The sequence below is a fragment of the Triticum aestivum genome, chromosome 1B, assembly GCF_018294505.1.
Source record: "Triticum aestivum cultivar Chinese Spring chromosome 1B, IWGSC CS RefSeq v2.1, whole genome shotgun sequence".
NCBI lineage: Eukaryota > Viridiplantae > Streptophyta > Magnoliopsida > Poales > Poaceae > Triticum > Triticum aestivum.
In genome coordinates, this window is record NC_057795.1 from 533,942,732 (window position 1) to 533,956,041 (window position 13,310).

Below are 13,310 nucleotides of genomic sequence, written 5' to 3' on the forward strand. Positions count from 1 at the left end.
GAATGACAAGAGATCAATAAACAACAACCACTTTGACAGGTTGATTTCTGTGTCCAGCCTCATAGTGAAATCAACATCACCTTCTTCATATCCTCTTGCAATGTTTGTCCCACGACGTTGAAAACAAACAGGAAGCAGTAACAATGGTAGGATATAAGAATCTGTCACAATAAAATTAGAAAGCGGTAGAATGGAGTAGGATAATTACTAACCATTGTAGAGCCATGATCTCCAGAGTAGACACTTTCAAGAGTAGCAAGTAATGTATCATCATAAGGATTTCCACTGCATTGTCATGACAGGATTATCACATCTCAAATTGTAACTTGATCTGATAACAGTATTCATGGTGTATACCAATCACGTATATACTTGTGGTTCAAAATAAAGTTGAATGAGATATCAAGAATTAAGACCTTAAATTGGCTGTAAAGAAATCTCTGATCACAGGGTTGCCTTTGTCATCACCGAGCAGCAGAACGCTACATAGAGAGTGTCAACATAATTAGACTATTTTTATGAAGGAGTAGCACAGCCTGATGACATTCCTGAATACACACACGCGGCCAAGTTCAGACGATGCCCCGAAAGAAGCCTGATAAAGAGCATGGCACCCGCGGCCTTTTCCTCTTTTTGCTCAAGTAATGTCGTCCCTTTGGATATACAACCATCACAGGCAAGGTTAACTAAATCGTCACCATCACCCACTGGTTTCACTCTCTGTTTAACTGTTAAAACAAACATCCTGCTGGCACAATCAACATCTGTTGGTGGGGGTGGTCCACTAAAACGGTTGCCCTGCCCTGCCAGCTTGATTAAAGGGGTGTCATAGGCTTCGTAGCTAGCTCAAGCAGGCAAACTGGTCACTGAAGATCAATGTACTACTAAGGCTCTCACAACCCAACAATAACATCCAAGGATGGTGTGGGTTCTCTTTACTCGATTATAACATTATTGCAGGTCGGAAATACACAGTATTTGTGCGATATTAGGAAAAAACAAATGTTTTTTTTGTTGAGTATCTAGACAATACCGTATGTGCACCTGTATATCCTTGCACATACGACATAGTGTTTGACTGTGCTGCCCGTTGTGCGCACGTCCTAGAGTAGTGGCCACCTCATGATCTCATTCTCCACTAGGCCAGGTGCGGCACCAACTGTATATAATACCCCTGCCTATGGCGTAAGTGTGGTGAAACCTTTCCTTAATCTCCCCTCGAAACATGTTCGAATATGCATGCAACATTTCTTCCAGTGGCTAACTATCAAGACCAGTTCTTCGGGAGCCCTAACAGCTCGTGCTCTATGTGCGAGCGCACGTCCTGCATGCCAGGCTATTCCGGCAAGTGTCGTCGTACTCTTACCCGACCCCCCTTATCTCTCTCTCGTTAAACTGTATATATACGTAGTTACATACATCAAGATGATCAATACAGGGGAAGGGGGTCGCACCTGCGGCTGCCGCGGCCATCCTCCGCAATGCACTGATGCCGTGCTTGAACTCATGGTGCCCCGTCTGGACGGCGCTGACGCCGGCCCGTCCTCCACCGCCGGCCTACCTCCATCATGGCTCACCACTTCCACTCCAAGCTGGAACTCGAGCCCGGTGCGTACTCCAAATGGCGTCGGTTATTCTACTTCACTTGTTGCAAATACAATGTCCAACATCACCTCACCGCGGATCCTGCCCACTAGAGAGCCGTCTGGTGGAACGACAATCTCACCATCGTCCTCTGGATGTATGGTGTCACCTCCGAGGAGCTGCAGAACGTGGTCACGTCGCCAACCAGCACCGCCTACGACATGTGGGCTCAACTCCATCTCCTGTTCTGGGACAACCAGCCTGGCCGCGGGATCATCCTCGGCGCCGAGTTCCACAACATGGTGCAACGCGACCTCACCATCGCGGAGTACAGCCGCCGCCTCAAGGCCCTCGCCGACATGCTAGGTGACATCGGCGAACACATCACCGACCAAACCCTCACGTTGCAACTCATCTGAAGGGTCAGCCGCAAGTTTCAAGTGATGTCCACCCTCTCCAGGCTCGCCCTGGCTGCTCTTGGAGGAGATCGCCGCCAAAGAGCGCACCCTCCTGGACGACCGTCCTCCGCAGCCCTCACCATCGGGCAGGCGGCCCACCACGGCTCCGCATCCGACCGCGGTGCTGATCAAAGCCGCGATCAGGCGCTGAGCCGTGGTGGGCAGCCTGGCCAACGTTGAGGGCAATGGAGGACGCCTTGGGATGACCGTCGAGACGGGCGCACTCGTTGGCGGCGATCTCCTCCAAGAGCAGCCCGGAGTGAGCCTAGAGAAAGGAGGAGAATGGGTCTTGCGTCACGAGCAAGGTAGCCATCACCTGAAATTTACGGCTAAGCCCCCGGATGAGTTGCAACGTGATGGTCTGGTTGGTGATGTGTTCACCGATGTCATCGAGAGCGTCGGCGAGCACCTTGAGGTAGCGGGTGTACTCGGCGATGGAGAGATCGCCTTGCACCATGTTCCGAAATTCGAGGCGAGGATGATGGCACAACCCAGTTTGTTGTCCTGGAACAGGAGATGAAGTTGAGCCCAGACGTCTTAGGCGGTGCTTGTTGGCGACATCAGGTCCTGCAGCTCCTCGGCGATGACACCATACATGCAGAGGACGATAGTGAGGTCGTCATTGCGCCACACGACACTCTCGTGGGTGGGATTGACGATGGCGTCGAGGTGATGTTGGACACTGTATTTGCAACAAATGAAGTAGAATAGCTGACGCCATTTGGAGTAAGCACCGGGCTCGAGTTCCAGCTTGGACTGGAAGTGATGACCGATGGACAGAGGTAGGCCTGCGATGGAGAACGAGCTGGTGTCAGTGCAGTCCATACAGCGCACTATGGGGCCGCCGCCACCCAGGTTCAGGCACGGGACCAGGGTGCTGCCTTAAGTGCGGAGGATGGTCGCAGGAGAGCCGCAAGGGCGGCTGTCGAGCGGCCAAAGAGAAAGAGGAGGCAACGGCCGCGGCGACAAGTGTGGCCCTCTTTCCACAATCAACGGCCAAAGCAGCATGAGTCACCAAAATGGCGGCGATCGGGCAGCCGGCAGGCGATGGGGAGTTGAGGTCAGTCGTGCGCGCGTGCCGGAGAAGATGATTCATATAGAAAGTGAGAAAGATCACAGATGCGTCTGATACCAAGTTGAGATGAAGGAGGATGGTCAGCGGTTGAGAACATAGGTGGCAGAGTGAAGGGCCTCAATCCAAAATGGGGATGCTAGGTTAGCATGCATGAGAAGAACACGAAGAATGTCGTTGGTGGTGCCTATGAGACGTTCGACCTTGCCATTTTGTGGCGAGGTGTGAGGGCATGAAAATCGAAGGACGCACCACAACGAAAGAAGAGGTCACGTAGGTAAGTGGTGAGAAATTCGCCGCCGTTGCCACATTGCATACACTGTATAGAGACATGAAACTGAGTAAGTACGTAAGCGTAAAAGCGATGGACCGTGTCGAAGAGTAGTGTTTCTGTGAGTAGTCATAAAAAGATATGAGGTAATATTAAAAACCAGAAAAATACAAGTTGGAGAGGTCCATAAATCACACTGGATCAATTGAAACAGCGCAGTAGCAAATGACATTGAGTGAGAAAAGGGCAACCATGGCTGCTCACGGACTTTGCTAGACTCACGTAAGGTTACTTAAAACTTTTACGTAAATGAATACGTGGAGGGCTGGGGTTGGAGGAATTGATGGAGGAAGGGGCCCACCCCCCTGAAAATGAATGGGGACAGAGGTTTAGATAGGAAGTTTACGTAAGTTTCCGTTAAGCTCTTCGTAGATGTTGTATTATCGGGCTGCTCACCTCATTGAAATGCGGAACAAAACATACCTTTTTGGCATGTCATTGTTAGATGTAGGTGGCCAAGTACCCCGTGCAGGGCTGGCTGCCGCGGCCATACGAGGTGCCGCCGCTCATAGCATCTCCAGCAATTCGGCCTACCAGGGCGCCAAAAAAGACCGGCTTGGGGGTGAGCCGGCGCTAGTTCGGCCCTTGGGGTTCGTTTTTTCTCAGCCACGCGCCCAGGCGCCACCCCCAAGGCACTCCATATTCGAAAAACATCATTCCCGCTCAAAGAAACAGCAAACCGGCGATCATCGCAATAGTTCAGCGAGTCGGTGTCACCGTTCGGCGATCAAAACAAAAGGACACACAGTAGTTCGGCGTACAAAAAAAGGAAGGGCGCGGAAGGAGTACATCAAGCGTCGAGCTCAACCTCCGGCGGCATAGTCGTCGGTGTACGCGGGCTCGGAGGAATCGGCGCGGCTTCCGGGCTGTTCGGCGCGTCATCTGTGCTGCTGGGCGCGACGGAGGCATCGTCGGTGGGGCTGGGCATAGCGGAGGCATCGTCGGTGGGGCTGGGCGTAGTGGAGGCGGAGACATCGTCGTCCCTGGTCTCGTCGTCGTCATCGTCGGTGGGGCTGGGCGTCGGCGTCGCCGGTATCTGGTTCAGGATGAGGCCGCGCTGGGCCAAGAACCACGCCTAGAGCTTCTCGTCGCCGCTCTGGAGCATGTCAGCGCCGCCCATCAAGAAGGCGAGGTCGTTGTTCCTCTTCTTGGCATCTTGAGCTTGCAGTTTCGCGGCGGCGTTGGCGCGGAGCAAGTCAAGTTTGACGGCGCTGTTCATCATCAAAACAGCCCACCTCGCCTCTGTTTTCTCCTCTCGCTCGGCGGCCTGGTTTTGGCGTCGGCGATGTAGTGCTCGATGGACTCTTGCACGCGCGCGACAGCTATCTCGGCGTATTTCGCCTTCTTGGCACCTTTGTTGCCGTCCGGGCGTCCATCGGCCGCGCCCGCTGTCGGCGCGTCCAGCTTATACTTCTCTTTGGCCTTGGCGAGGGTGCGTCGGACGGCCGCCCATTTCTCGCACTTGTCGATCCGCTTGAAAACGTGGAGGTACTTGAAGTCTGTGTTGCTGTTGTCATCACGGAACATGGCGAACATGCGCAATAACTGCACCGAGAAAGAACGTCAGTTGGCCCAGAGCGCGCACCAAGGCACGCCCAGGGCGCGCGCAAGGCGAAAGGGCGCGCGCGGCGAAACGGCAGCAACATGGACGGCGTGCCATACCTGATCCTCGACGCTGGTGCCGCTTTTCGGGCGAGCCGCGACCTCCTCGATGATCCCATGCCATTTGTTGCACGTCGTTTGAATGAGCGACCAATGGTTCGCCATCCCCTTCGACCCCTGCTTCATGTGCATGCCTTTGAAGTAGGGGTCGACGAGCTTTCGCTCGTCGAACTCGGCCTTGATGCGGTCCCAATACATCTCGATGCTCTGATTCGTACCGGTGACCGAGTCGAGGCAGACGACCTTCCACGCTTCGGCGAGGCACTCTTCTTCCTTGGACGCCCATTTGATGCGCGGTTCGGCGGGCTTGGCCTTCTTCTTCTTCTTCCTCTTCTTCTTGCTCTTCCTCGCCGGCGCCGGCGCCTCCTCCTCCTCCTCCTCCGGCTCTTCCTCGACGTAGTCGAGCTCGTCGTCCACGTCGGCGAGGTCCTGCGTAGCAAACCCGGGGGAAGCGGCGGCCGCAGCCAAGCCGACTGCGATGATGTCCTCCATATCGGCCTCCGTCGTGTCGGCGTCGCCAAGATGCGACGAGGAGGAGGCTTGTGAGTAGAGGCCACGACGGAGAGGCGGCGTTGGTGAGGTTGCGTAGTCCGGCGGCGAGTACGTGTACGGCGTGTACTGCACGTCGGCGAATGCGGGCGAGGGCGTGCGCTGGAGGGGGCGCCCATGGGGGAAAGTAATGTTGAGGTTGAAGCCACCAGGGGCGTCCCCGTCGGCATAGCTCGGCGACGGCGTGCTCCATGAGTGCGGCGACGACGAGAACCCGGCCGAAGAGCCGACGCTTTGCTGGCTCCAGGGCGCGTACGGATGTCCGGGTGGATTCATCATCGCCGCGGGCGCCGCCTCCGCTTGTTCGGCCGCCGCGCGCTCTGCCTCCGCTCGTTCGGCCGCCGCGCGCTCCCTGGCCTTCTTGGCCCTGTTGCGCCTGTCGGCGGCGATAGCTTCCCGGCGCTCCAAATCCGCCTTCCACTCGGCGTTGGTCATGGCGGGGGGCTTGACCAACGGAGCCCTGGGCTTCCTTTGCTTCGGCTTCGGCGGGGCGGCGGCGGCGGGATCCGTCGCGGCGCGCGGCATCACGTACTTTTTCGGCGGCATGGCGGGCGAAACGGCAGGGGTGGAGGCGGGGTTTGGCGGGAGGAATGGAGAAGAGGGGGGAGCGGGAGGAAACGGCGGGAAAAAGTCTTCCAGTCGCCGACAGAGCGCCCCACACCTCTTTTCTCTTCCGCCGGCGCGCCCAGACGACACCCGGTCGCTTGGGTTCGGGGCAAGACCGCCGGCTCTTAATTTCACCCAAACCGGCGCTAAACGAGATCCTGGGGGCGCGACTGGGCCGATTTTCGGTCACCGGCGCTAAAAATTCGCCCGGCTGGAGATGCTCTCATTGGTGGAGATCTCCTCCAAAAGCAACCGCCGCGAGTGAGCCTATAGGCTACAGGAAGGAGGGAAAGGGGTCTTGCATCGGCAGCAAAGTGGCCATCACCTAAAACTTGCGGCCAAGCCCTCGGATGAGTTGCAGCGTGAGGGTTTGGCCGATGGTGCGTAGGCTGTCACAAAATTTGAAGTCAAAATTCGAAACATAAATTTAACACTGATGTCATTTTTGTATTCTCAACCAGATCGCATACTCGAGCTCGCATACTCGAGTATCTCTACACCCTATACCAGATCGCATACTCTACTGTCTTCGTGTATTGCTGCTTGGTGATACCAGTCCTGAAGAAAACGCATATAAATCAAGAAACAGCATCATCAGTACGATCTGCCTTACCCGTAGTAGCCGGCCAGCCGGTGGGCGTATCCTCTCGCCCCGCCACGGGTTCTCCATCAGCGCGCCGTCTCCGCACTCTTCGTAGGTCTGGGGAACGACGGAGGCGAACCGACGCGCCATCCCCACGCCCCTCCCACGGTGGCCGCCACATCCCCTGCTCACTGACCTCGAGCCGGTCTGCGCGGGTGGCGCGGCGAGACTGCAAGGGGAGTGGAGAAGGGTGCACGCCTGGTTGCCGTGGAGGATGGGGGTGATGCGGCGCCAGCGGAGGCTGCACTCCGGCGTGAGGTTCGGGGGCAGGAGACCTCCTATACGCCGCGCCTGTGCGTCCGAACGTCGCGGCTTAGCTGAAGCGGTGCGCACACGGGCCGGCCCGATTATCAAGCGGTGAGCAAAAATTCGAAAAAGGTAGAAGCGCTCATGCGGTATCGAGCTTCCGACCTCACGGTTGATTGTAGCGAGGGTAGCCAGCCGGGCTAGCGACCTCGATCGACATAATCACAGCGCCACGCTAAAAGTAGAAAGGACAGAGGCAAATATTCAAAAACATTCAACATCTTTACAATATACGTTGAACAATTTTTCAAATATGGTGAAACTTTTTGTAAAACTACACTGAAAAAAATTTAAAATATACGAATGAACATTTACAGTATACATTGAACAATTTCTTAATATACGATGAACAAAATTTAAATACACAACGAACATTTTCTAATTTATGTTGAACAATTTAATAATATAAAATGAACATTTCTTTAAATCATGATGAACATTTTTATAATGCAAGGTGAACTATTTCATACTATACGATGCACATTTTCTTAATACGCTGAAGATTTTTGTAATATGCGGTGAACTTTTTATATAATACGCAATAAAGAGAAGAAGAACAGAAACAGAAAATAAAAAGAAAACGTAAAAGAAAGAAAAATGAAAAGAAAAAAGGAACTAAAAAAATCGGAACAAAACAACTGAAAACCAGGCACAAGAGTGAAAACCCTGGAAGCCAAAAACGAAAAAAAAACGAGAAACAAGGAAAGAGCAGCGAAACCAAAATCCATACTTGGGCCGGCCCAAGTGGTGACTCTCTTCAGCGAAAGCTCATCCTTTTGACGCCTGCGGGCGTCAAATAGGATCCCGCCGGGGGCAGAGACGGCCGGCGTACGGATCCAGGCGAGAGGAGAAAGGCCTCGGTACGGGAGTGCCCCATGTGCTTTTATACGCCGCAGATGGACGCGGGCCCAAAGGAAACGCGGCCCAGACCCCGGCCCGGGTTACCGCGGATTCAAATAAAACCTAATCGCTTCCAAGGTCCGAAGCAACGGGTGGCCAGTGGCGGCCGCCGAGATCCCGTCGCCCAGCCTCGCCGTCGCTGGAGGTCAAGAAGCTCGATCGCCAAACTTTAATTCGTCCGCTACTTCAAGACGTAACCTAAGAGCATCTCCAACAGGCGCCCAACATGCGGCGCGCTACAATATGATTTGCGACGCGCGCAACATCAGATTTGACGTGACACGCAGCACTGGCTCCAGCAGCTGCGCTAAAATGTAGCGCACGCAGCTCCACTAGTGCGCTAAAATGCAGCCCGCGCGAGCAGCCGCGCATCCACATTTGTTGCATTTTACACAACACATTCATCACAGAAAACAAAGACATGGCATATAATTTTTAAATCACAAACATCATTCACAATCAAGTTTAAATGAATAGTTCAGTTTATTACAACTTATCAAATAAATAGTATTTTTAGAAATACAACAAATAGTTCAACAATACAACATCAAACACACAAATCATGATGATCTTCGGCGGCCATTCTAAACCCACCACTCCTCAATGAGATTCTTCTTGAGTTCATTATGCGCTGCCGAACGTTGAATGGCATAATAGGAGGCAATAAAACGGGCCACCCTTTCAGCCCTCCGCCGCACTCGCACGGGATATCCCAAGAGCTCATACTGAGAGTAGTCTACATCTTGGCCACGCTCATTCTCGATGATCATGTTGTGCATGATCACACAAGCATGCATTATGTACCAAAGCATCTTCTGATCCTAAAATCTAGCCGGTCCTCTCACAATAGCAAATTGGGCTTGCAAAATTCCAAGAGCTCTCTCCACATCTTTTCTAGCCGACGCGTGAGCATTTCGAAAATCAAGATATTTCTTACCTTACGGTTTTTTCAACGGCTTCACAAATGTTTACCACTTTGGGTAGATGCCATCCGCAAGATAGTAGTCATTGTTGTATATACGACCATTAGCTACAAACTGCACTTGTGGCAGTTCACCATTTGTAATCTTACTCATTAGTGGTGACCGGTTGACAACGTTGATGTCATTCAAAGATCCAGGCATTCCAAAAAAAGCATGCCAAATTCAAGTCTCGTGATCGGCCACCACTTCAAGGATTATAGTGGAACCCTTTTTTTGTCCGTGGAATTGTCCATGCCATGCCTTTGGACAATTTTTCCAACTCCAATGCATGCAATCTATTGAGCCAAGCATACCTGGGAACCCGCAAGCTTTGTTCATCTCCAATAGCCTTGCGACATCTTCAGCATTGGGAGTTCTCAAGTACTCCGGGCCAAACACTTGCACAATTCCGACTGCGAAGCGCTTGACACACATGATGGCTTGGCTCTCACCCATGGCCAAGTGGTCATCAACTAGATCAGTCGGGATACCATATGCCAACATACGCAAAGAGGTTGTCACCTTCTGAAAGGTGCTATGCCCGAGCTCTCCGGCGGCATTCCTCCTCTGCTGAAAAAACCAGTCATGGCTCGCTAGTTTCTCTGCAATGCGCCTGAACAACTCGATGCTCATCCTAAACCGGCGACGAAAGTACGACTCGGGTTATGTGGGATTCTCCACAAAATAGTGCCTCATCAATCTGTTGTGGGCATCAATCCTATCCCTTCAAATTTTCTGCCGACCCATAACCGAACCACCATGCTTCGTTTTTTATTGATGTTTATAGCTAGGATCATTGCAACATCCTCCTCCTCTTCCATATCAAATTCTTCTTCAGAAGAGTCATAGCCCGAACTTATCTAAAATGTTCAAAACTAGGCAATAAACAACATGCACCAAATTTCATGCAAAAATATGGAAGTTGGAAGCAATACATACCTTGCGGGCCTTTTGTCGAACACCTTGCGGGCGCCAAAGCGGCGGTGGGTGGCCGGGCGCTGTTCGTCGGAGACTGCCGCGCGCGACGGGCGGCGCTGACTAGAGAGAGAGGGAGGAAGCCGCGGCCGCGCGGGAAGAGACCAGGGAAGCGCCGGAACGGTCGCCGGAAAAAATGGGGTGGCGCGGGGCGGCAGCGGCGGCGCGGCTGGATGGGTAGGTGAAGTTGCGAGCGAGCGCTCGAGAGTCCAGCGCGCGGGAGCGGGCGCAGCAAATAAGCGGCGCGCGATGGCGTTTCCGCCTACGCGCTGAATTACATATACCGCGCGCGCGGTTTTTACGCGTCCGCTGAAGCGTCGGGAACAGTAGCGCGTGCTAAAACCGCTATTTTTTTCGCACGGCGCGTTTATAGCGCGCATATTGAAGATGTTCTAAGCACCCCTCATCTAAATTCTTCTCTGCATGTGATTACTTCGAGCCAGATCGTACGGTGTGAATTGCTGCTGTTTGTCCATGATTTGATCCTAAGTACGTAGATTCATGTGGTCGTGGTAGGTTGTGAAACAGGAGGAACAATACGGGCAGATGCAAATTTGCCCGTGATTGAATCGGACCAAGGAAATCCTTTTGGATGCTGTAGACAAATATGTGGTACTTCATAAGTTTGAACTAGTAAAAAGGTCCGTGCGTTGCAACGAGAGAAAAAACACCACACCCTCTTAATTTACAAAATAAGTTTTATAATCTAAGAATTTGTAGCTATTTCTTAACTACATGAAGAGTTAAAAAAGTTGTTAAAAAATACATGATTTTTTAATCATAAAAAGAGATTTTTTTTTCTGGAAAAGAATAATTTTTTATGGTCTCATGTTGACGCAAGTACTTGCGTCCCTATTTCATCACTATTTCTTGCCATACATGTTATAGGTATTGGTCCCTGTTTCATCATTATGTATTTCTTATCAAACTTGTATTTTATTTTATTTTTTTGTCATGCATGCCTCTTTTTACTTTTTTCATGCATGTCCTTTTTTCTTCTTCTTATATATAGAAGAATAGCGCAACATCTCATCTTTATCAGATTTCCTCCGCATTTTCTCTTTTATTTATTTTATAGCGGACATCCCTTCTTTGGTTGGTCCTTTTATTTCTTGTCATGCATGTCCTTATTTATTGGCGTCTCTATAAATTTATCTTCAATTTGATGTCTAATCCTGATTTTGCTGAGATCTTCATTCCCAATCTTAATCAGTACCGGTATGACAAAAAGACGGATAATGCATTGTTGATTTGTAGCCTAGATAGTATTTTTTAAATTGTTAACAGGTAAACATCATATTCATATTTTACATATTTTTCTATTCAAATTTCATATATGTTATGTTAAATTTGGAGTTACGGTTTAAAAGATATGAGTATTTTAAAAAACATTTGATATGTACTGCGGGTTTAATGTTAGAAATATGAGAGATTTTTCTACAAAATAGCATGACGAGCTAAGAATACCTATTTCTTTTATTAGTAGGTATTGATCATGCTCAACTATTGTATTCCAAACAAGAAGGTTATTTCTTTCCGTAATCGATTTTTTTACACGCCGAAGCTTCTGTTGTTACGGCCACCACTTCGGATCATGCACCTATCTTGGTGGATTTCAACACTGAGAGGGTGACAGGCAAGTTTTTCAGATTTGAAAATCATTGGTTGCAATACCCTGAGCTGAGACAGATCATATCCAGTGGATTGTCCCGAGGAACAAGGCACTTCTCTTCGGCTACCTCTCTCCTTAACTTCAAGCTCAGGCGAACCCGTGCAACAGTACGCAAATGGACAAAATCCCGAGCAGGCCTGCACTTACTTTTACAGAACTGTAAGCATGTTGTTTCCTTCTTTGATGTTGTTGAGGAAAAGAGGGCTTTTACAACTTTGGAATTCTCCATGAGAAAGTTCAGCATTGATAAGGTGCAGCAGATCGTTATTGGCAGACGGACGCTTGAAGGCGCCGTGCAAAAATCAAAGGATGTGTGCCGGGTGATGAAAACACTGCTCTCTTCCATGCTGTTGCCAACTGCCACCGTAGAAAGAATAGGATCAAGCTTCTACTAAACGATGGCGTTGAGCATTTTGACATCAAGGATAAGCTTATGATTGCTACAAACTTCTTTCAGGGTATTTTTGGACAGCCCTTGCCCTCACTGCCAACTAGGGGTGGGCATATAAACCGAAGACCGAAATACCGAACCGAAAGAACCGGCACCGACAGCGAACTGACAGAAACCGATTACTTCGGTTGTAACTTCTGTAGAACCGAAATTAGTTCGGGATTCTCGGTTATAGGCCTCAGTTACCCGATAAACCGATATACTTCAAAATCTGAGAAATAGCCCAGCCCATTAACATTACCTGGCAACTCCCGAGCCCCAGCAGGCTGGCACCCCACGTGAACTACTAAAAAGTCACCCCCGTTTCCCCCATCTCACGCAATGCCCTGACCTAGCCGCCACGAGCGTTTCCTCCCTGGTCTGCTCCCCCGCCGGCGGTAGCGCTCTGCTCTCCTACCTCGTCTGCTGCCTCGTCTGCGTGTATGCGCCTCTACTGCGGTTGCCTCCCTCCTCCCTCCGACGACCGCCTGGTGGACTAGCAGCCCGCAACGGGACTCCTCTCTTCTTTGTGATTTCTTTTACCATCCCGTCATATTATTCCTTGATGATTTCACGTTTTCTTGAGAAACTGGTTAGGTAGATGAGAAGTTCTTGCCTTTAGATCTGATTGCGTTCGATTGACGGTGTTTTATTTCTCTGTTCGATCGTGTGTGCTGTCAAACAACTTTGGTCTTGTTCGGTTATACAGGAAACTAAACCGAAGTCAGGGCGCCCCGAACTCTCGGTTAGCAAGATTATGAAAGACCGATCGGTCATTGTTTCCAGGAAACCGAATTAGCTATAACCCGAACAAACCGAACCGAAATTCTCGGTTAAACCGAATGCCCAAAAAGATGTCGGGGAAACTGATCCACGAACACCTATGGGACCGGCGGACCGAGCCCCTTTCGGTTCGGCGGGGGGCGGAGATCGCACGAAGAGCGGATCGAGGCGAGGCACACAAGCAGTTTACCCAGCTTCGGAGCTCTCCAGAGAGATAACACTCCTACTGCTGCATGTCTGAGTGTATTGAGTTCTTGCTCGGGAGCGCTAAGTGCTACAGTACACCCTAGCTGCTAACGAGACCGAGCGCGAGTGTTTTTCTGCCTTCGAACCCCCCACCTACGTTGCGCATGGGCCTCCTTTTATATGATAAAGGG